Source organism: Rhinolophus sinicus, linkage group LG13 (genome assembly GCF_036562045.2).
Source record: "Rhinolophus sinicus isolate RSC01 linkage group LG13, ASM3656204v1, whole genome shotgun sequence".
NCBI lineage: Eukaryota > Metazoa > Chordata > Mammalia > Chiroptera > Rhinolophidae > Rhinolophus > Rhinolophus sinicus.
The window spans coordinates 9,735,266-9,759,616 of NC_133762.1; the positions used below are offsets into that span (position 1 = coordinate 9,735,266).

The 24,351-nt window shown below is 44.1% G+C and overlaps 1 protein-coding gene across 14 annotated transcripts in view; it reads left to right on the top strand.

The window, feature by feature from the left end:
• AKAP13 (A-kinase anchoring protein 13) overlaps positions 1–24,351 on the top strand; it is a 253,965-nt gene that overhangs the window by 29,538 nt on the left and 200,076 nt on the right. Inside the window, exon 1 of one of the 14 annotated variants that reach the window (XM_019726704.2) lies at positions 19,445–19,537. The exons of 12 other annotated variants lie outside the window; for them this stretch is intronic. The gene's annotated coding sequence lies outside the window, so the exon portion shown is untranslated. Of the gene's footprint in view, positions 1–19,444; positions 19,538–24,351 lie in introns of those variants that run through there. One more of the 14 variants, XM_074317389.1, reaches the window with a different exon arrangement.

Consider the following 24,351-nt stretch of genomic DNA (forward strand, 5'->3'; position numbering starts at 1 on the left):
ATTGTCTATAAAGTATAAACATTTCCTTAGTTCATTAGCATTTGTCACCAAATTATTTTTCCCAAGCAGTTTGAAATTAGTTGAAGTTGTAAACTCTTTTCTCTGTACAGAAATATGCTGACACTTTCCCTCCATTGGAGAGAGAGAGAGAGAGAGAGAGAGAGAGAGAGAGAGAGAGGTGTGACTCAGAATCCCTCCCATTAGGGCAGATGAGTGATATATGTGTTAGTGCCTATTGATGGATTTGTTTCTTAAAAGCTTTGAGTTGTATGTCACTGGACCAGCCCATTTGATTTGTGACTGTATTTTTGTTGTCTTGAAGTTCTTAGTCATTCCTGCTCTTGTGCATGAAGCGATGCTGTGGGTCTATGTAGTGTTTCTGCATTTCATCCTGTTTTTACATGCCAGGCAGTTACTGTTTGTCTAGCCTTCTTTACTCCTAGTCACTGCACATAATAACTCGCATTTGAATGCTTACTGTGTACCGGGCATTATGCTTGATGGCTTTACACTATTTGCGTAATATTCATAATAATACCTATGTGAGTGGGACTATTGTTACCATATCTTGCCTATGAGAAAAGGGAGCTTTTGAGGGTGTAAATACTTGCCTTAGGTCATAGAGCTAACAAATTAAAGGGCCCACATCCGCCTTCACAACCTTTACTTGAGCTGCTTCTGGACTCGGCCAGATACTCACCATCAGTTTTCTCTTCCTTGTCATGTTGGTAAACGCCTGTACTTCTTCAAATGGGTTCTGCCCGGGTTCTCCCGGTGACACTGACAGGGAAAGGTCATCGTCAGTGACGACTTAGCATTTTTTATAATCACTGGGGGCTGTGATTCGGGGATTGGAATAACCTTGAACGTGTTACTTCCCCGCCGTTCAGACTGATGGTGCAGGGGCTCACGCTCAGCCTAGCACAGTAACTTTGTTTAGAAGTGTGTTTGTTATCAATTCAGGAACCAGGAGTCTCAGGAAAATCTACAATACCTCTGGTTATGCCGGTCCAGTGAAGAAGGGCTTAGGCTGGGAGCTAGACCCTTCCCTTCACACTCACTGATACCTTAGCTCTGCCAGCTCTGCAACCCCAGCAAATCACCTCCCCACCGTTGCCTCACCTGTGAAACACAGGCAGTACTAGCACCTTCCTCTAAAGAGAACGTGAGGATGAAATACGACAGTGTTAGGTTCCTCACGGAGCATCGTGCACACGGTAAGCTGCACGTGTTGCCTTCCTATTGTGAGCCAACAGGAAGATCACAGTTGTATTAGGTTTAGAGCTTCGATAATTAGATCAGAGCTCTGAGCTGCAGGTGGTCCCGTGACGAGGTGCTGGTCAGTTTGTCCTTCAGTGTTACGCAGACTTGCGTTGGTGTTCCTAAGCTCTAGTACTTCCAGCCTGTGAGTAATATAAATATACTTCGGGGATATAAAAATTCTAAGTTCTGCAATGTTTCTAAACATTTTAAAGTAGTTTATGATTCAACATATTCTTGCTTGTAGGTGATATGACAGTGAGGTAGGTAGTAAGAAATTGATTACCCCATTCTGTTGCCAGACTCACCTTAGGATCGATGTAACTTGAAAAATCTGAGATGGAGTCGTGCGTGCTTGTGTGTTTGGGTCGGTTGGAGGGATGCAGGTGAAAGAGCTGCCAAGTCTCAGTTATTGATCAGAAGGGAGGATTGGTGTAATTGTACAGATCTGGGGATTGGTGTACGAAATAGATGCTTTAAAAATTACTCTAAGAAATTACATGTATTTAACCAAAGTGTTTTGTGTAGTCTTCTCTGTAATGTTTAAACACATCCTAAGTTTTCGAACAAAACCCATCAAGGAAACCTATCTTGCTGTGTAAGGTCGGGGTGGGAAACCATTTACTTTTTTACTAAGGGCCTCTGAAAGAGGCAAAATTTCCTTGTAGGGTATCCTAGATAAATGATTTAGTTAGTGATTATCTGTTTCAATTTCCATTTTTAAAATTATGAACATAGACTATTTAAAACTGTTTAAGGAGTAACATACTTACATATTGTGGTCAGCTCAGCGAGCAGGAAATGGAGTAAAGTAGAAAGGCGGGTGGTTGAAACTTTTGGGTGGGTGACTTTTCTGTAGAGTGGTATGTGTATTCATAACCTTTCCCCAACCGAAAAGTGGCACAGCACGATATCACCCGCATCGTAAGTTCTTTTGTACTAAATCTGTGTTGCATTTTTACAGTACAGCAAGAATGACGTTTTTAGGTTGTATCTGAATCAGCGTCTGAACTGGAGCAGATGATTTAGGAGTTTTTCTGATAGAAGATTTCATGATCCTTTGTCATCATCTGATCGTAACAATGACTGAAATCATAGCTGAGCACTTGAAAAAAATTCAAAAGGTCTTCAATCGAAAGAAATACTTTTTTGCTAATGACTTCTGAATGTCATTGGGAGACCGTTTAGATGAGGGGCTCTTTCCAATTCTATTTCTGGGATTCTGTGTTTTTGAGTGTTGCATGTTACATACCAGATTAGTTCTTACTTCTTCTTTTTCATTAAAATATGTACTTTAGTCTGAGAACAATAGAAAACAGCTTTCCCTTTTAGCTGTCTCAACTCATTCTAACCTCATTCCTAGCTTAGCCTAACTTTATAGTTGATTTTGGCTGCAAAATATTGCCCACTTTTTATCTGTTATGAAAATACATTTTTCCTTTAGTGAGGGGGGCAAAATGCAAGCTAACACATATTTATTTTGGATTATCTTTCCCCCTGCCATTATTTTTCTAACCCCTTGAGCTCTGGTCATGCCTCTGCCAGTCTTAAAAAATTTTTTGGTTGAGTTTGAGGATTGCGGAAACATTTTTGATGTAGAAGTGGTTTGTAAAATGTGAGAGATTTCTATTGGATTCCTTCTCATGGCATCATTCAGTAGCAGTTTACCTGATACAGAGATTACGGTTGATGTCTTTGTTGTTCTGGAAAAGTTCTAGGTTTAGAAGGAGCCTGTTAAGAGTTCACTTCAACATAGAAACCAGGACAAACGTTGTCATCTAAAAAAGACGTAGGTGAATATAAGCCTCATTATACAACTGCATTTTCACTCACTTTCCTTTGCAAAAGTGGACTTGATTACGCTATTAGAAAGAAATAAAAATGATCTGTGATCCTGACAGTGTTGCCACAGTCTGATCTCTGTTATTTAGAATCACGTTACTCTAAAAGAGCAGAAATCTATCGAGAGAGTCTCTGGGCAGATTTCGGACAGCTTTGTTTCTTATGGTTGAAAGCATTTGCTATCATATTTCTATAAGGTGGTGGGGGTGGAATTAATCTCCCCTTGCTACCGTGCAATTATATGTGATAAATAAAATTTGGGAAATACATGAGAGCAAGTAATCCCATTACCTAGAGATAGTAGACATTTTGGTTTAAGAAGTACATAGTTAAGATCAGATTTACGGTATATACTATTTTCTGGGCTTTTTTTCCATTTAATAATATGTTCTCATGTAGTATAGTTTCTGAATATTATTTTAAGGGATAGCATAATTCTGTTGTGGGGAGCTATCAAATTTAATTCTCTATTAGTAGACATTTAATTTTTTGGTCAAAACAAATTTTTCCCCTCAGTTCCATCATTATTTCCTTATGATAAAGTAAAATTAGTTTTTTAAAGTTTGAACATTCTCACGTTTCTTTATGCATATTGTTAAATTTGTTTAATTTTATCCAAAATACTTATCACCACTTTATGTTTTATGCTTATGATCTGAATAGGTATCATATGTGTATTTGTTTTGTCACACCTTTGTCAGCAGTGGGCACTTTTGTTTTCCTACGCTTTCTTGATTTATAGTGGAAAATGCAGTGAGATTGTACCTGTCTTAGAAATGCCTACTAGGTGGTCAGCTCTTAAGCTCCGTGGCCTTTGTTTTGGTCTGAACCTGACCCTGGGGATTTCGTGATCAACCCTTTGTGTTACTAACTAAACTTCCTAACCACCTGAATGTTTGTGTTAGACCAGGTCTGAAGTGGTTTCATTAAAACCAGGCTGTCACTGGATAGTTGAGCAAGCATTTGGAAATTCCCTGTGAAAGGAAAAGAGCACCCAGCAAAGCTGCCCGTGTGTACAGTGTTCTCTGCCCATCCTTTAGAAATGTAGCAACGACTTCGGCTGAACCAGTTTGTGCTTCCAGAAGAACCAGTCCTGAGGTCTCTCTCTGCCCTTCTCCTCATCAAAGCAAACACCTCGGTCATCTCCTCCCTGTGGCCTTTTGTTTGGACCGCGACTAGCTGGTGCTCAGCTTATAGGCCACCTGCCACCTTGTTTAGACAGCTTTAGCGCCGTAGGTATTGGGCGTACTTCTGTTTCGTAGGTGAAACTTGCTCAAACACAGTGTCTGTTTTTCTGGAATTTATTCATGTTCTCTGAAATGCTGCTGCTGCTGTTGCCGGCGCTGTTATAAACTCATGGATCCTACTAGCCAGGAGGGACCCGGCTTTGACCCTGAAGAGAGAGCTGACGTACAGTCTTCAACAGGCAGTTGTCATACAGGTAAAAGAGCTTTGTACTCACAGGGAGAAATTGTTCTGGTTGGTATTGCATAGGTAAACCTTTTCTTTAATTAACCAGCGTTCACTTACCTTGAGGTCAGTCAGGTAGCAGAGGGAGGGGAGATTCTGAGCAGTCAGTCGGCTGGGTGGCGTTGCACACATGCGCTCACACGCTTTTCTCTTCCTGGGGAAACTCCTTTCTCAGAGCCGCCCATTCCTCTCCTCATGTAGGCAATTTGAAGCTTAGTTATCGCTTTCCCTAGCCTCTAGCAAAGTAATGATGGCCATTCAAAAACCAAGGACCAAGTCTGGGGAGGACTTACTGTGGTGGAAAATTGAAAAAAAAGGAAGAAAGAAGAGTAATGTGAACAACGCAGCCGGCTGTCGCAGAGGAGCTACGATAGCAGCTGCAAGAGCCATATATTCTCTCTGTTTTCTGGATACAAATCTTTTATCAAATACTTGATTTGCACGCATTTTCTCCTCATCTCTGGCTTGTCTTTTCATTGCCTTCCTGGTGTCTTTGGAAGAGGAAGAGTTTTTAATTTTGATGAAGTCTAGTTTATCATATTTTCTTCTATGGATCATACTTTTGATGTCACTTCGAACAGATCTTTAGCCAAGATCACAAAGATTTTCTCCTGAAAGTTTTAGCTCTTATATTTACGTCTTGGATCCATTTTGGGGTTAATTTTTGGGGGTGGTGTGAGCTGAGCATTTACTTACTTTTGCATGTGGGTATCCCGCTTGTTCTACTGCCCTGTGTTGAAGACTCTTAAAGGTGCTTTTCCTTGAAGATCTTACTGCTCGGTCTTGAATGTGCTAATGAGCAGAAGACTTTATTTTCTTCTTCTTCTTTTTTTTTTTAAAGAAGGCTTTATTTTCTGATTGAGTTGGAGGAGGAGAGGAGGGGTTTCTCTTGGGTCGTGGCCTTATTGTAAGTGAGTCTTGTTACCAGAGTTTGTGTCGCTTGATTCCGATTCTGTTCAAATGGTGTCCACAGAGTCTTTGTAAACAATGAGTAGAGTTTCAAGCAGCTTGGTTTCAGTTAAGAAGTTGCTGTGTTATCTTCTCCCTCTGACGGTGATTATGAAATCTTATTTTAACACACAGTTCGGGCCAGATAAGTCTAGGATAGTGTAAGCTAACTTGAACATTTGGTAAAAATAGTTCCTACATGAGAATGATGAAACCCTTCTTGAAACATTTTCTTTTTCCAAACAAGTTATTTCGAACCATAAAAGCAAAACATGTTTATCATAGAAACTTTTGGAAATTACCGAAGTATGAAGGAAAACCTTTGTTCCCCCATCACTGCCATCCCGACTTTAACACAGCAATACCTTTTAAATTTTGTGTATGGACTCTGGACAGCATAGATCCTTGGAACAATATTTGGATCTACTGATGGGTTCACGCCTGTTTCCTTGCATTTCTCATAGGAAGGGAAAAGGTTAGGTGCTAATATTTGATGAGCATTTATTATAAGCCTTGTACTTCACAAAGCTTTATGAAGTATTAAAATGATACTTAAATAGTATTAAACATGTATCCCCTTTCTCTATCTTCCCTGCCCCTTCTCTTACAGTCTTGGGTTAAATAATTTGTCCAGTGTCACTCAGCTAGTGTGTGATAGATCTGAAAATCGGGGGGAAAATTTAAGCATCTTTCAGTTAAAATCCTTAACCTGGGTTTACTTTCATGATTTGAAAGGCTTTAAAAAGAAGAAAGGATCAAGTTCTCCTTTTCTTTCTTTTCTGGCACATGTGGCCTCCCTTTTATTCTCTCTCAAAAGTAGAAGTTCCCAGATCCCCTTATGTCTTGCTCAAATAAATTAAGGTTTGTTTCTCTTCTCCTTTCTGTGCTGTGCTTTCAACTTTGAGAGCCTTAGTTTTAACTTTGGTGTTTGTTAGCTGAATAGAAAGATAAGAAGAGAGCTGGGGTTTTTAACAACGAAAATTCCTTCAATTGGATTTTAATTTTTTAAGCATTAATAATTAGCTGTGGATCACCAGGCAGGCCGTTTAGGTTCTTCCTCCATAAAATGGACTAGCACTCAGCAAAGATCCTTTCACGTTGTGTCAACATTCCTAATTTTTTGTGTTAGTGGAGCCATGAAATAAGGTTCTGGCGATAGGGTCAGAGGTATCTGCCATTGGGACCAGTATTTAAAAGCCTCTGTCTTCTTATAAGGAACCTTAAATCTCAAATCAACAAACTGTTTGCATTAAGTTAATAGGTAGGAAGCATCAATTGTACTGTCCTTTTTATGTAAACAAAATGTGTGTGTGTGTGTGTGTGTGTGTGTGTGTGTGTGTGTGTAGGGTATTTGTGATTCTGGTGCTTAGTTGTTCTTCCTCCTTCCTTCAGGAGCTGTTTTGAACAGTGGGGTGTGGGGGCCTCTTGACAGCCGGAACCTCCCACTGACACCCTCAGTTTATCAAGTAGCATAACTTATTCTCATCTGTTGCTTACATAGTTGCCATAGTATTCTGCCTGGGAACAGAAAGGTGGATGAAATGTTGGTACTGGAATCCGGACTTTTTTCCCACCCTCATTGACATTTGCCAGCAGAAATTTGTTTCTTAGTGATTCAGGCTAAGGCTTGGGAGTGTAATGAGTGCAAAGGGAGGTGGGGTGTTTGTGGACTCTGGACAGTTAAAAAAGAAGAGTTCTTTATATTAACCTAACCCACTCTGTTAATCACTAAACTACTTTGTGCAGTGATTTAAGCCAGCTACTCCTTGTATCAATTGTATTTATTTCTGGCAAATGGTTTGTTGGGGCTGACGACTAGAACTCAGGCTAGAATGGAGCTTTTCCCTGCTAACCAGCCTCATTAAAACAAACAAACAAACAAACAAAACAAAAAACAACCAAAGGTCACAGGTTCCAATGATCAGCTGAACATATTTGGATCGGTGAATCAGGATGAAGAATCCTAAACGTTAGGAGGTGTGGAAAAGAAATCCTAAAGGAAATAAGAGAGAGGAATGATTTTCCTCTCTCTTATTCTAGTGAACTTTTGACTTGGTTGCAGAAGAAATCCACATGGGAGTAAGAAGTTGTTTATAGAGTAAAATGTTTACTTTGCATTGATTGTTATTTTTGCTTTTCACTTGTTCAGAAAAAAACTGGAAAGAAAAGCTGTTAGTAGTGGTTGAGTGAAATACTAACAAACAAAACAATCCTTTTCTGATGTCTAGAAGTGACTACAAGATCAATTTTAATCTCTTTCAGAAGACCGCATAGGCTTTGTGGGGAAGGGATTACAATTGAGTTAAAATGTAGTTAGGTTAACACCAGGATTCCAGCGGCACTTCCTGGAGAGTGGGTTTTGGCCTCCTTTCCACTTTGGACCTCCTCCTTCCTGGAGGCTTTCTCTCCCAGCCGCTTGGCCCTGGGGTATTCGCTTACCACAGAAGTAGTTAACTCTTCATGTGGTACAGGGATCACAGCTGTTCTCAAAACTGCTACAGTGGAGGAAAAGAAGGTAGAGAGAATTTGCACAAGGTCCGCATGTTTTTCTATTTAATGTCTTAAAGTATGTAAGATTTGAAAGGCACTCTTCCTTTTCCTCATCCTCCAATAGCTTCCTCAGTCAAAAAGCCCTTATCATCTGATCTCGGTAAGTTCTGGGGCATTATCTGATCAGACAGTTCTTTGGAATGAACCGCCTCGGGGTTATTTGTATTTTTAAAAGATGTTAGATAATTTAAAGGGATATTCAGTTAGCACCGTTTGTGGGCCTCACCTCTGAGGCCCCAAGGATACCAGGAAAAGGGTGATCCACTTGGCACTTGACCCTGAAAGAGCTCACGGTGAGCGCGCTAGGCTGTGAGGCCATCAGTGAGCGTCAACCTGGAGAAAACAGATGTGCTGATGTTGGAGACAGAAAAGCAAACTGATACATCCAAGGATTCTTAGTGTTCATCGATGCAAGAAACTCGTTATTGAGGATATTCTGTGTCCTGAACTATCATTTAATTCTGTTTTCTTACCTGCTTGTCATATTACTGAAGTATTTTAGGTAAGCAGTGTGTTCTGAAGAAAATTCATTTAATTACAGCTTTCTCTGTGTCCCCACAGTACTGCGATTTACCTTTATTGTAGTACTTACTTATAGGCTGACTTGGGGAGAAAGAGATCAGCTGTGAATAAAGATCAATCCGTCATTAGATCAACCAAATCCAACCAATTAATGAAAGTAAGGCAGAGATGGAGAGAGCCAAAAATTAATCATTTGTCTATTGTAATGTCTCTGTACCTGAAGTTTTCCTTCTGACTATTTGGACTTAGTTGTAGAAGCGCCATGATTGGTGAGCAGCCTGGTATTACCAGAGCTGTGATGGCAGCAGGAAATAAAGATACAGAGTAATAACTTGGGGCTAGGGAGTTTGGCCTTGTTGCGAAAAGCAAGAGGTCCTTGAAAGAATTTGATCAGCGAATTGACACAGATCATATCCATATTGCGGGGGTTCAGCCTTGGGATAGTGTGGAAGAGAGAGTTTGCTCCGTGGCAGGCAGCTGGCGTCCCAGGAGGAGGGTGGGGGCTTGGGCCGTCCGGACGCTGCAGAGGAAAAGCAGCAGGTTTTGTTGAGAGACAACGTAGGAGGTTAAGGAGAAGGAAATGGTTGCTTGAGAGCTTGAAGTGAGACTATTCATGAGGATGAAGGAGAGTCAGGAGGTGGGGTTGTGCAGAACATCCGAGGGGAACAGCTGGCAATGAGGTATGTGTGGAGCTTAGGAAAGACACTGGGGCTAGAGAGTCAGCGTCAGCAATCCGCATGTACGAGTACGTGACAGTGGCAGTAAGGAAACGGGCAGGAACAACACGTGTGGGGTGTGAGGGCTTATCCAGCGGTCAGTTGGCTAGGTGGTGGGGCCAGGCAAACCTGCCTTTTCTTCGCCCCCACTTTGCCCAGCCCTTCCTAATCGTTATTTAGGATATTCTGTGTCCTGAAATAGCATTTAATTCTGTTTTCTCCTAAAGCTCTGGGCTCTGATGAAGAGAATTTAAAATCCTCACATTAGTTAACATTGTGTAAATAGTTGACGGCATAAATATTTGGGGTTCACTACCTACACGTACTGTGACAGGCAGTCCTGTGTGGTGGTGAAGAGCATAGATTCTAGGGCCAGGATGCTTGGGTACTAAGCCTTTCTCTGCGCCTTACTGGCCGTCACTTCCTTAGCTGTGGCACCTTGGGCCGTGTATTCAACGTCACTGCTCTGCTGCCTCCGGCGTAAAGCAGAGAGATTGCAAGGACTCAATAATTCCTTAGTGGAGAATCCTTGTAACAGAGGATACCCTGGTGTGTCCTAAGCTGCAGTTATTAGCTCTTGTTACTCTATACTCTGATACCCGTTCTAAATGGTCCAGATAGTAATTTGGTACTATCTAATCCAGAGAAAACTTACTCTCCCCCAGTCATTCCCTTTGCTACCAGTAACTTCAAAACTACTGCGCAGACAAGTGGATTTGAGCTTCTCCTCTCCTTTTTCCTTGATTAGATGAAGGCTCTGGGGGAGATGGAACGGCTTTGCCCACCCTTGGTTGTAGCTGAGGTGGGAAGTGGAGCCATGAGCAATAATCGGTTTGAACGGTTTGCTTTCTTCTCACCCTCCCTCCTTCTGCTGGGCTGACAAACCTGCTGTCACGTCAGTCCTCCACCCCGGCTGCTGTGAGGCTTGCAGATGAGCTGCAGTTCAGTGAGCGTTTTATTCTCAATCCTCCAGCCAGTTGCTGTAATCATTAGACGTTTTCAGAAAGGGTCAAATAAGTTAAAGTGATACTGTATGTTGGAAAATCTTTGCTTGGCAGTGGTGGGGGGTGGGGTAGTCCTACCACTGGGCAAGTTACTTCTTAGGGCCTCGTCGTCGTTTTCTGTAAGATACATTATCAACATTTCCTTTTAGATTTGAGACGGTCATTCCTAGAAACGGGTCTCGAAAGATAAATGTACCCTAGCAATAACTGTAGAAAACAAAGAAGGACATTTAAACACCAAAGGAAAATAATTGGTGTGTTAGCATTGTTATTGAAGAAGGTCATAATACATTGGTTTGGGGAAAGAGACGGTGTGGGAAGCAGAAATCCAGCATGTGATAGTATTTTGGCATGGATGTTTTTGAGGTGTTCCTTCTATACTGGAACACGTGGTAGTCACTTTTAGCTAAGTTTTAGAGTAGTTTTTGTGACAGCCGTTTTCTGTTGCTCACTTAGAATTGTTCAGAAAATGGACTGAAGGGGGTCATTTAGCTGGAGTCCTGGTTAGTTTGTACCACGGGTACATTCATTAGTGTTTGGAGAGCCACTGTGTGACTATAATAGAACCGGAAGTCTTGGAGAAGAAGTCAGGCACGCGGGGATTCACAATTCTCTTTTCCACACTCAGTGTGCACCACGCAAGGCAGAAATCTACAACTGACCCTTGAGACTCCTTCCTTCTTACTCCCTATATTTATCACAGTTATCCACAAACCTTGTTGAGTTTAATATCCTTAATATCGGTTGTCTACCCCTTTCTTTTTCTTTCCATCACCACTCTCACCCAAACCCTAGCTATTTCCCCTTCCTTGAATTATTGCCACAACCTTCTTTCTAGATGGAATCCCCGTGTCCGCTTCCTGCCTTCTTTCCCTCTATTGTCCATTATATTGAAAAAGTGATCCTTTTAAAGTACAAAGCTAATTGTGACCCTTACTTTTAAAACCCTGACCAAAATCGTTGCCGGGTCCTGGCGGCCCTCGGTGGCCCCTGCGCTCGCCCAGCCTCACCCCACATGGTTCCCTCTGTTCTCTGTGCTTCTGCCAAGTTGTTCTCTTTCAGTCCTTCCAATTCACCTAGTCTCTTTTGCAGGGTCCTGGTACCTGAAAGATTCTTCTCTTCGACTGTGGTTACTTTTTTCTCAGCTCTCAGCCCAAACATTCACTTCCTCAGGCAAGCTCACCCTCGACTTCCCCAAACAGATGAAATCTGTTATTTGTTTTCATAACGCCATATGCCTCACCTTTGTGCTGTTGTTGCACTTTTCTATTTATTTGTGTGATTATGTGATTTTTTTGGTCTCACTAGACTCTAAACCCTCAGAGCACAAACCTTCTCTCCACGATAGCTGGTATTTCTCCTGTTCCATGGGAGGAGCTCTCGGACTGTATGTTAAATGAATGTGTGAGCCTCGGGTAATTAGAGGTCACAGAAGGAGCATGGGAAGAGGTGTAAGGTACACAATTATTGTTTGAACTGGATAGAGTAGTCATTCAGTAATAAAGAGAGACTGCAGGTGGGGAACAGCGTCGGCTGATGACGTCCGAGGGCGGGTCCTCCATTGCCCTAGTGTTGGGAGTGTGGCGTAATGTTACTGTGGACGGGCGCGTTGGGCATCCCCTTGGAAATGCAAGTCGGGTAAACGAGATACCCGTTTTGTGTGGGAGCAAAGTCAGTGCCATATCAAACACTGGGCAGACGTGGGTCCAAGTTTCCGTGTATTCGTTGGGTTTTGCTGTTCTACTAGACAGGACTTAATGTTCTTTATCCTGCTTTCTGAACTTTAAGGAAGGGATAAGGAAAGGGGCAAGCCCCCCCCACCCCCCCAAAAAAAAAAACACACAAGAAAGGATGTGTAGTCAGAAAATGACAGAACCTCTGGCTTGCTTTTTAAAATAATAGTTTTTGTTTTTTAAATAAGAGCTGTTCAGTAAAATGGAAAGGGTATGGACCGGGGTTTGATTCTTTAACTCTTTTATATGGCTTTATTGAGATATAATTTATATACCACATAAGTCACCCACTTAAAGTGTACAATTCCGTGACTTTTAGTATATGCACAGAGTTGTGTAAGAGTCACCCCAGTGATCTTGCAACATTTTCATTAACCCCAAAAGAAACCACTCCCCCCAGAGCCATCACCCTGACCTAGCAGGTAGTAACTATTGTATCTTGAATAACTCAGCTGTCTGAAGCTCAGTTCACTTTTTTCACTTGGCCTCTTAACAGCTGGCAAGAAATTGAGTGCGATTGCCCCCTTGTTTGACCCGAGAACCTTAATTCCTCTTACTGACAGAGGAGAGATTACTGGCTGCCCAAAGTTACAGGTCTCTTCCTATATATGCCAGTGAGATAGGTTTCTTCTGTCTTCTGTCTGTTCACGTGGGCGTCGTGATGTAGACGTGCTGGATCCATTTGTATCTCACTCAGTTTCACCTCGGTACATTTGCTCTCTCGTGTACGTCCTGGGTATGTCCTTTCAGCCAGTCAGGGTTTGGGGAGCTTCTGTCTGACTTCCAATGTGAATCGCAGCCCGTCTGTTTATGTGATCACTTTGTCATCAGGGATTTCAAGGCCTTCGTAAAAAGTGTTCATCAGACTTGGGCAGAGGTGGGCTGGGGAAGAGGCACATTGGCCTGTGACAGAAACCTCGTTTCTCGTAGCTGTGCATCAGTTACTTACTCATGGTGCTTTGTTGAAATCACGATCCAGTGGGGACGGCAAAGGTGGGATTGGGGGCCTGTTCTGCGCCTATCGTGCTTCCTCAGATTCCTGGAATGACCACACGCTTGAACCTCTAAAAGCACATTCTGTGGCTTTAGCAGCAGAGACAAAAGCATGTGCGGGAGGAGGGAAAATCGTAGTCAGACTAAAATTCAAATTTCAGTCGTGTGTCTGAGGCCATCATGCCTTCTTAACTAGATGTGTTCCCATTGTTTACAGCAATATTCTGGAAGATTTGGGCAGCTGTTTTGTTGGCATTCAGACACAATCAATCCCTTGGATGGAAAAAAGTTACTAAGAAAAAAAGGGAACTCTGGTGTGTCTTATTCGTTACTCTATGCTGGATTCTCCGATCGCTGCTTCCCTTTTTAAGGCTCAGAAACCATCTTTTTAACAATTTGTGTCTGACATTCAGATAAAACTCAGTAGATTACAGTTTATAGAATCTACTTTCTTACTGCAAACTATTTTTCCATCTTTTATTCTTGCATAATCTTTCAGGACTCAGGAAGTATCTTTCTGGCCTGGGACAAGCTCCTGTACGTCACACCTGACACTTTCTCCATGTCTTGTTAATTTTTGCTTTGCTGTTATGTGTTCTGTATCATGTTCTCTGAAGCGCATTCTCATTGGTAGACAAGAAGGACGTAAAAATGGCTAAAGAAATGTTTGATGAACTTCCTTTTGTACACACACCACCACCCTGAGCGGTAGGTCTTGCATCGTCCGTGTTTGTCTTGCCTCGGACATAGAGAAATAGAAAAGCCCTTTGTGTAGTCCACGGCATTTTCCCAAACTTCAGGTCATTTTTGGAGTAAAGAATCACACCCTTTGTGCCGTTCCCCTCTAAACTCTGATAGGTTCATCCTTGTAAGCAAACTCAGAAGTGTTGAATTGTTCAGTCACTCGAATATATACACTGAACACTTTAGTTAAACAGGCCTTTCTGCTGTGGGTTGGAGATGACTGCTAACAGCGTTAGAGATGAACATGGGTCCTGACCACTCCTCCTCCATCAGCATCAGGTAACAGGCCTGTCTCGTCTCAGAGTCTGTGGGAAACTCACTCCCTGCACGTGCTCTTCTTAGGGCTCAGGGTGGCAGCCTTCCCCTCCCTCAGGCACAGCTATTGGCTGTGAGCTTTTGTTGAGTTCGTGGACCTTGCAGGGAGGTTCCACGAGGTTCTGGATCTGAGGAGCTTTCGATGCTGAACAGCACAGACTGTAATTCACTTCCTGCGGCGTGCCAGGCACCGGCAGGCAGGCGTCCTGCTTCCGTTTTCTGCGCCGTCCTCCCAGCAGTGCTGTGAGGACGCCCTCATCCCCTTCCTACTGCCCAGGCTCCGGAGCTTGGGGAGGCCAAATGCACTGCTCCAGAGTGCTTCAAGTAACCTGTTCTACATCTGCAGTTTTAACTCAGTCTCTAAAAGTAACTCAAATGGTAGGAGCACACCCAGAATTCTAATCTAGGTCTTGCTGATCTCGAAAGTGAGTTTCTTGCTGCTGTGGGGGCCTCCCTGGGCTGTGGTGCTGTGCCAGCTGCTTTGGAGGCTTTGGAGTGGAAGAAAACACACCCGCAGCCTGTACAGGCATTTTGGGTTTTTTTTTTAATTAGGGTGGGGGAAGCCACTAAGACTTTTTCTAGAAAAGCGGACCTCCCATCCTTGGGGAAGCAGTGGGCTGAATCTGTCATCGATGTGCAGAGGCGGAGCCCCCGGAGAAGTCGGCGGCGATGATCTGTGTCAGCACCGAGGTGTCTCGCTGTGGCTCGCGTCTCCTTGCCCTGATCTGTATGTCACGCTCTGCTTGGACACAGCTGTTTCCGCAGACATCAGGTGTGTGGTAACAGACAAAATGATTTGCCTTTATTTTAGGCTTGTATTTACGATGTCTGTCTTCACACAGCCCTGGGTGGAGGGTGACTCAGTTGTGACTACTTGGCCTAATTGTGATGGATGCCCTGTTCGAACTTTCTAAACCCAAGTGTCATGAAAAGAGATTTGAAAGTTTGTCAGATAGAAATAGGTCCCTTCAAGGGGTGAGGCCTTAAGCAGCTGAAAAACAAACAAGAAAAAAAAACTGACTTGTAAGTATCCCTTAAAAGTAAGTATCCCCTTGATCCTGATTTTGAGTAATACATGCTCATCATGGAAATTCCGAAATATGTAGAACTTAAGTCATCATGAAAATTTTAGAACTACAAGTAGAAAAATATAAATTACCCATAATCTCACTGTCCAGGAGTAATGACTGCACATGTGAGGGATCCGTTCATGAGCAGGGCAGCCAACCGAAAGCAGACACTGACTGGAGCTTAGAGCTGCCGTGTTAGACCCAGGAAGCAGTTTGCCATCTGAGTTCAGTTAACTACCTGCTGAAAGAAAACAAACAAACAAAAAAATCAAAGATTCTTTGGAGGAATGGAACAATCCAGAGTCACCACAATTTCCAGGATACAATCTAAAATTAATCAGAATATGAAGAAACAGGAAAATGTGACCCATTCTTAAGAGCAGTCTGATCAGTAGAGATCGACCCCAAGATGACTCACACGTTAGATGTAGAAGATAAGGGTATAAAAGCACTGTTACTGCTTTACTCCGTTATGTACAAGGAGATCTACTTGTAATGAAAAGCTCTGAAATCTTGGCACAGAAATAAAAATGTGAAAAAAGACATTATTTGAAATACACGTTTTACACGATACACTTAACAGAACAGAGATGATGGGAAAAAATTCACTGAACTTTTTGGTCACTCAGAATGATCTAATCTGAAGAAGAGAGACAGGAGATGGAAACAACAGTGAGCAGAACCGTAGGGACCTATGGGACCATTAAAACAAGGTGTATAATATGCGTGTAATGAAGTTCCAGAAAGAGACGAGAGGGAGAATGGAACAAAAAATTCCTTTGGGGAATAGGGATAAACGTTTCCTAAATTAAAGGAAAGAATTATGTGGAAATCATTATTGTTTGACGTTGTTCACAAGGAGAGAGGAGGGAAAGGACGAGCATGGAGCCTGGGAAGAATGGAGGCTTGATTGTCCTACTTTTCCCCAAATGTCTGGTCTTAACAAGCCTGACTGATTTCCATCCCTGTACTGTTTCTTTCTGGGCCTTACAGATCACACTGTCACGAGATAAGGAGATAAAGTTGCAGCTAACACCACATTGCACAAAATGGTAGAATATGGCGGTTTTGCGAAACGTGCCAGGACTGGTTGCTTTGGGAGGTCTGCAGCGAACACTGGCGCTTTTTGTGTGTGCTGCCATTCCCTTGGCCTTTCTCCTTTGCTTTCCTTCCCTGCTAACCTCTTCCTGTTTCTGCGAAGGGACACAAAGGAGCCTGGTGCATCGGAGCTGGACTGGCTGCCTCAAAGGCAGTGAGTTCTGTTGATCCCAGAGTCAGCCTTGGCAGCAGCCCGCCTCTGGGGAGGCTTTTGTTGGGTCTTTGCTTTTCTCTCCTGGACCATGTTGCAGTCTGGGGGTCACTCGGCGATGAGAAGGTCCTAATGTCCTTGGCTGAAACGCGGTGACCAGAGTCCTGTGACTCTGTCCTTAACGTTTTTAGAAATGCGTGCTCACACCCAGCTCACACCCACTGTTGAAGCTATCCTGCTCGTGAAAATGACTGCCCACGCCCCTGTTCCCACTTCTTGCTCTGGCTGACTTTGGCCCTCCCCCAGTATGGTCCCTTCCCTTTCAGCACAGCCCCTGTGGTCCCGCACCCGAAGGGTTAACGTCTGGCATGAGGGGTCGTGCTGTCTCTCCGGCTTTACCAGACCAGTGACTTCCCTGCTCGTCACTATTCATGCGTCTCCCCTGCCAGCCCCTCTTCCTGTGCTCGTCCTGTGTGTGTCCTCCAGAGGGTTAGGAATCCAGTTACGGGGTTGGGGCGGCCGTGTAGTGTAGGATGGACAAAGACACAGCTCTGCACTCTTGAGCAGGGTGTCCCTACACAAGTCCTTTGAACCCCAATGTCTGTTTTTTTTCTGTAGAATAGAGATAATACCTACTTCTCAGGAGTTTTTGAAGCTTTAAAAAAATCTGTATATAGTAATAAGCCTTCCACATAATTATTCCTTTGATTTCCTTTTGGTCTCATCATAACTAGTTATTCTAGGTCATTTCTAATTTTGTACCTTTTGCGTGCAATTCTGTTTTAAGGAAAGGATTTCACAGAGGGAATTAAAACCTGGTAGTTTCTTCCTCATCCATCTTTGCAGGGCGCAGCCTACAGTTCAGAGGCCCGACTGGGTTGCCCACGATTGTGCAGCCAGCAAATGGTGAGGCTGTTAGCGCACAGCTGACTGACAACTGAGGATTGTCTCCTTGGAAACTCCACGCCTGAGTTTTTAGATGACCCACCTCGGTGTTCTTTTTCCTGTTGTGCGGGGCAGAGGTGTCCTGTGGTGGCAGCATTCTGTGTTTGTTCCTTGCTGACCTGGGATACTGGAAGGTTATGGTATATGTGCCGGTAGTCTGGCCATCTTGTCTGGTAGTTTTGTCTTTCTATTTTCTTTTCGGCTTTATCGCGGACTCAGGATGGCTCATCACCTGTGTGAAAAGCCAGCGTCCTTTTCCGTGTGTGCCGTGAGGCGATGGGACAGTCTGCTGCTTACCGGAGTTTCTGGAATCTAACACAGTGCAGTCATTCCCCTTCACTGCACTTCTCATGTGAAAGGCTCCCCACTCACTCTCCGTAATAAGCTTGCATATTGGTTTGGAAGCGCGATTATTTTCTCTATCAGATTTTGGTAGAATTTAGGGGGGAAACATTCTCAGAAGTTCCTGTTGCTTATGTAACAGCAACTAAATTTTTTGGGCAGCACATTTCAGCTGGCGGCTGTGAGCCTCTGTTTGTGTGGAAGGGAGTCAGTCCCTTCCCAGCTGATTCTCAGGCTCGTAAACATTGCCATTTGGATTTGGGTAGGAACATGTTGGTCTGTGGAGTTGCTTTACTTGTTGGGTAACTACGCAGCTGCCTTTTTCCCCGTAGGCCACGATCTGCTCCTTTGGAAAAGCAGAGTGGGGCACAGCTGTGAGTTAGTCTGCGATGGTAAGGATTGGGGAGATGAAGCAGATGAATTATACAGAGAAGTTTTAGGCAAGAGTATGCCTCTGCCTGCCTTCTCCCTTCAGCCTTCTCATTAGTGTGACGCTCCCTTGTCCATCAAGCGTTTTCCATTTAAATGAATGAGAAGAATTTCCCTTCCTTCTCACCCTCACTGTGTGTAGGCCCCGCCTACAGAATCCCTCTGCCTGATTTGTTTACACACCTAAGGTACTCAGGGTTGCTGTGCGTGGAATTATGACGTGTTAGACGTGGGAGGCGCTCCGTGATGACCTGATCCGACTCCTTCCATTCACAATATAAGAAACGGAGGCCGGGAGCCTGGCTTCAGCTCGGGAGAGCAGTGATGTCGTAGTTAGAGGTTAAGGCATGAGTTTTGGAGTCAGATCTTGGTTCAGATTTTATTTACTGGCTGTATGACCGTATAGAGGTCATTTCAAGTGTGAATCTCTTCATTCGTAAAATGGGTTAATGTGAGGATTCGCAAAGGACCTGGAACGGACTAAGTAAGCTCTTAAGTGCCAGCACAGACGACGATGGCAGTTAGTTGTCTTTGTAGGAGATACGCTGTAAGATGTGAGTGAGAACTATGGAATCGAGCTGTTTACTTTTTGGAGAACTAATGAGAACACCCATTGAGGGGGGGAGACGAGGCTACAGCTTCGTTGTCAGTGAATTTGTTACATGTATGCTGTGTGGTTTTGAAGGGTATGAATGCTGAAAGCCGGTGAGTGCCAATGTTTGCCACCCGGTATATTTCCAAAGTGTGTGCTTGAGGAAGAGTGAGGGAGAGGGGAATAGTTTTAAAAATGCCCTTGGTTGAGTTTCAGAAAAGGCTCTGAGAGGCCAGGAAGCTGCTTGTAACAAGAGGATGAGATCAGCTGGTATAATTGGAGCTCGTGGCTAATCCTTTTACTCTGTTCTCTGAACATTTCCAGTGTCTCTATTTCTGTGCAAACAGATGAGCTAGAAAATGACCGGGTCTCTCCATAGAGATGTCATCTGCCACGCTGGGGAGGAAGGAGCCCAGGGTGAGGGGAACGGGAGGTAGAGCCAGCAGTCAGCTGTCAGCCTTCAGCTTTGCTTAGCTTTTCCCTACAGTATGCAGTGGGGCAGTTTGCTATTTCAGTGCTTCTGGAGAGAATTTTAGAATGTGGTCTTTAGTTTGGTTGTACCAGTATTTGGGCAGGGGAGCAGAGGGAAAGAATGGGGAATCAGGAATATATTTTTAAAAGTAAGAAACAAGTTGCCTTATGAGCTTCCACCTCGTGGGTGGGGCTGAGAGTGGTTGGCTTGCGGTTTTCACCATTGCGACTTCCTGCTGATGGAGAGCCAGCCACAAAGAACCGTTCGGAGCCCAAGCCTGAGAGTGGCAAACACCTTTTCATGTTTTCAAGTCACTTAGAGGGAGAACTGGAATCATTGAGGTTTGGACTTGAAACTTCCAAAGTGGTGGTTATTTGAGTGGGTTCTATTAAGGATTCTGCTGTGTCTGCGAGGAAGGAGTGAAGCTTTGGTTTGCTGCTTGTTTCCCATCTTGCATTGCTATTTTGTTTTGTTTTTCTGTTGGCTGTCCCCAGTCAGGCATGCCTGTTTGCTGGGCTGCTGTCAGGGGAACATCCGCTCGCCACCACTACTGCCCCACCTTAGCGCCCTACAGATTTATTTGACCGACATCAGTTCTCAGAGGCAGGTGATTTTTATCTCTGTTTCAGGACTAGTAAAGCCCTCATAGCTAGCAAGGGGTTGGGCTCCAGCTCTCTCCTCCCCCACAGCCTCTTCCAGGGGCCACAGCAGCCTGGCCTGTCATCAGTTGACATGCGATGGGCAAGGTGCGATTCTTCGCTTTGGCAGTTGGCGGTCTCCGATTTTTGGAGCAAGTTCCTCTGTCCTTCAGATCAGTCTGCATCTGGCCGCCTTCTAACCACGACTATTCTAGTGCTGGACCCACTGTTTGCTGGAGAGGGGAGTCCTGCTGTGGGGCCTACTTAATTTATGTGGAGAGTCAGAAAGCCAAGATCTCGGCTCTCTGGAGAGTTTATTTGGACTATTTGTAGTTTGCTGTTCTGTCCAGTTGCTGGAGCGCGCACGCACGTATTTGTTGCAGTGAATGACTGTTGTGTACCTTTGGTTTGCCTGCTGTACGTCTTCTGTCTCCTCATCCCCTTCCACGTGGACTTCCTTTCTGGATGGCCTGGGCTCTCTGAAGACGGAGCTCCTCACCCCCAGTAAACAAGGCCTGCAAAGCAAGTGTTACTTTTAGGATAGTATGCCCCAAACTCTTCAGTCTTTTCCCCTTAAATGAATTTCCTTTTTCATCTTGAAGATTCCCAGGAAAAGTAGCCAATTTGGTCTGCTCATTGTGACCAAATTCTTAGCACTTGGGTTGTTCTATAGCATATTGATTAGATGAACTACCTGTACTATATATTTTTTGAGTTTTGAAGTGTTGTAATGTTAGAGGAAATCTATTGTGTAGTAAATGCGTGACTTTCTCTAGCTTAACGATATTATTTGGAGTCTCGTGCATGGTATTGTGGCCCGTTTCCGCATTTACTAGAAACAGTAATTATTACGCATTTCTATTAAGTGCCATTTATCGGCTCATACACAGCTAGAACTGCTAAGATGCTTTAAACATCAGGTCTGTATTTTTTTTTTATTCGAGTTTATTGGAGTGACAATTGTTAGTAAAGTTACATAGGTTTCAGGTGTACAATTCTGTAATCCCTCATCTATAAATCACATTGTGTGCTCCCCACCCGGAGTCCGTTCTCCTTCCATCAACACGGTCTGTATTTTTATGACAACTTTATTTTGTAACTTAGTTCATGTGGGGAAATTAATTTCCCATTCATACATTGTTGGATAAGTTCTTAACATATATGGCCCTCTCATAATTCTTCCCATTATGAAGAATTCAGAAAATTTGAAATTCAGGGAATCTCTACAATTTCTTTTGTATCTGTTATTTCTAAGTCCAGAACAAATGTAATGCCACCCAAACTTAGATTGCAGTAACTTTTTAATTTGATGCAAAGTTGCCTTTTTAATCATTTTCTTAAACCATTTTCAGTGAATTGATCAACGTAGAAGAAATTGCAGAACACAATTTTTTTTAACCTAGTAGTTGATTTTTTACTCAGTTGAGATGTAATCTTACCCATTATTTTAAAATTGTCAACCACTTGTTACATTTGTTTTGCGAAGTATGTCGGAATTGAAAGTGACTTATCTTTATTAATAGCCAAGCAGAATAAGCCACAGCTTGTGTAAACACAGCTCTGTTTTCAAAATGTGTAGGAACTTCCCCTTCTTCTACTGTGGATGTTCTGAGTGCACTTTCAAGTTCCTGGAGCACCAGTTTGGGTGGTATTTGGAGGAGAGCTTACTGAGCGATACCTTTCTTATGTAGTGAAAGGCTGAGAAACAGTTCTGTTCTTTCCTTGAAGACAATGTCTCAAAAATCCCTGAGACAAAATAACCATTTTAGCCATTTACAACATTGAAACATTTCTAGTATCTATTTGTAACACCTCTTCTGCCTGCCACTTAAACGGGAATAATCCAATAGTGCTTTTGTTGTGTAATGTGTCCGGGAAGGTAAACTGTGCGTCCTGAGTAATTCCTAGCAGAGGAGCCACTCTGGGCCCTGGGATCGGTCCAGGTCGGGCCATCCAGCTCAGCAAGGTCCGCTTGCCTGTATTAGTCTTTCCAAATGGTTTATAAGTGGCTTAGTCCCTTGCGCTGCTTGCTTTTATGGATGATAAAGGTTGGGGAGGATGAAAGGAAATATAAAGGCTTGAATTTGGCGATCTCTTTACCGGATATCTATTTTAACCCCCTCTGAAGGTAATTTACATAAAAGCCAGCTGTGTGTGTGAATTCTTCTAAATTTAAAGTCTCTTATTCTTATTAGCACAGGGATAAGAGTGTCGGCGTTTATTGAATTGATGGTCTTACTCTCCTGGGTCTGGACCTCCTGGCAGCTTATAGTTCCGTTTCCTTTGGATAACAGGATACAGCTGGCGGCAAAATGCTCACCTGTGGAATAGCCATTTGGACTTTTCTTCTCCATATAGATCTCTGCAAGGCAGCAGAAACCATTTTATTCTTTTGCAGGAAACCTCAAGCCTGGGTTAAACACCAAAAGAGAATTGAAATAACACGTGCATGTGTCCTCTTACCAGAGGCACCGGCCATGATGTGGGAGCGTAAGTGTAGGGCATGGCAGCGCCTCGCCCTCCCCTCTGCTCTGCGGCCAGGTGGATGCTGTGGAATTCCTCCACTCTGCTCCCTGGTACGTCTTTGGCCCGTTAAGCATGTTGATCAGGCTGGACTACACTTGGCAAGGTCCCCACTACCTTTAATGAGCTTCTGGATTCACCTTCTGGGACTAGACAGACCTTAGGTATTTGGATTTTGATTGTTGTTCTTACAGCTATAGCTGGGGATCCTTTACCATCAAGTGGTACAGAAAAGCTGCCGGTTAATTTCTGTCTCTGCTGTGCACGCCAGTCAGTATTTCTTGGGTATTTATTGGGTGCTCAGCCCTGTGCCCGACGCTATGGCAGGAACAGTGGGGGTGTGGAGGGGTGGTACAGATGGCGTCTGCAATGAGGCAGGCCAGAATAAACAAGTTACGGAGCAAAGGCGAGCGCAGACGTAAAACTACAAGGCAGCCTGTGCTTGCTGCTGGTTGTGTGGGTTAGATGACCAGCGGTCGTCCTAAGAGCAAAACCAGCAAGGGTGGAGGGCATTGTCACGAGCGTGGTGCATGCAGACGGGGCGTGCAGGAGCTGGGGGGACGGTGTGAGTGTGTGGGGTGTGGAGGGGGGGGCAGAGCTAAACGAGGCTCATAGGTAACGCACTGAGCGCTGTCCAGAGACAGCAGAAGGGGCGTGGGGAGCCTGGATGGCTTCTGAGAGTTCCTCGAACATAAAGCGCATATTTAGTAGTGCACCTTCTCTGTTGGCGTCTACCATCCCCTCAGCGATGCCCTTTATTTAGAATTAGGGGTCAGCACAGCGTTCGGATGGGCCAGGGGACATGGGAGTTGAATGGGTTAGGAGGTCGTTGCTCACACAAGGCCGGCAGAACAGGAACTTAATGTACTGAGTGTTTTCTTGCTGACTTCCAGTGTATTAAACGGTTTGCCCTGCTCTGTTGTTCTTACTGCCCCCCATTTGACAGATGAGAATCAAGCGTGGAAGTTAAGTAACTTGTCCAGGGTAATGCAGCCAGATGTGCCAGAGTGACACCCCGGATGCAGGCTGATCTGTCTCCTCTGACTGATACTGCCATTCTCATTCCCAGCCTGGCATTCTTCTCCTGCGGTTGTTAAGAATTCCTGAATGCTTAGCAGATTGTGTCCAGTGTAGACGAGGACGTTGCAGTCATTTCTTCCGTTACTATCGCCATCGTTCCTCAAAGGGACGTACCGAAAGTTGGTGTAAAATAAATATATTGAATGTTTAATAAAGGAAATGCGAAGGTTTGGTCTCTGCTGGCCACTGCCCGTGCCCAGCTGCCGTGTGTCCACAGATGCAGCTCTGGGCTTATGAGCCCCAGGATATAGGCTCCACCTTTAAGGGGGAAGCTCTAGAAAAACTAAGACGGATTAAAGGTGTCCCCAAAACTGCGATCACATTTTATTTTTAAGCTTTTCTCATCTTACCTTGAGTCAGGGCAGATGTTAGTGCCATCCCCTAGGATGTCCTGAAGAGAAGAGTTTGCTGCCCCAGAGGAACCTGTCTCAGCGACTGCTTACTACTGGGCGGGCAGGGGGCTCCAGAATGAAAGGAGCCTTCTAGGAAGGTTGAGTCAGGGTGCAGGTGGAGCATGGAGACATTTTCTCAAGGTGGTGAGACCCTGGCACTCACGCCTACGAGCAGAGGCAGGTAGACTGGCAGTGATTCCTGCTGGGGGAGAAGGGGCATGTGGGCTGCTTCTGAGACCCCTTCTACTTGTAAAGTTCTGGGGCCAACAGGGATTGGCTGGGGTTTGGGATCAGGACCCCAGGGTCTGTGGGGATTGATGGAAAAGCCAGCCATCACTTGTTGCTCCTCAGGGAACCCACGGTGGGGTCTGGCCTGGCCTTACTGGCTGTTAACGCTCGCTCCCCGAACACTTGCTCTGTCTGGGTTAGACGTTAGGCTACGTGATGACAAACGTCTTCCATTGCTACCTTTTATGAATCTTTGAACCTGTAGTCCTGAATGAACAAAAATTTGAACTGAGC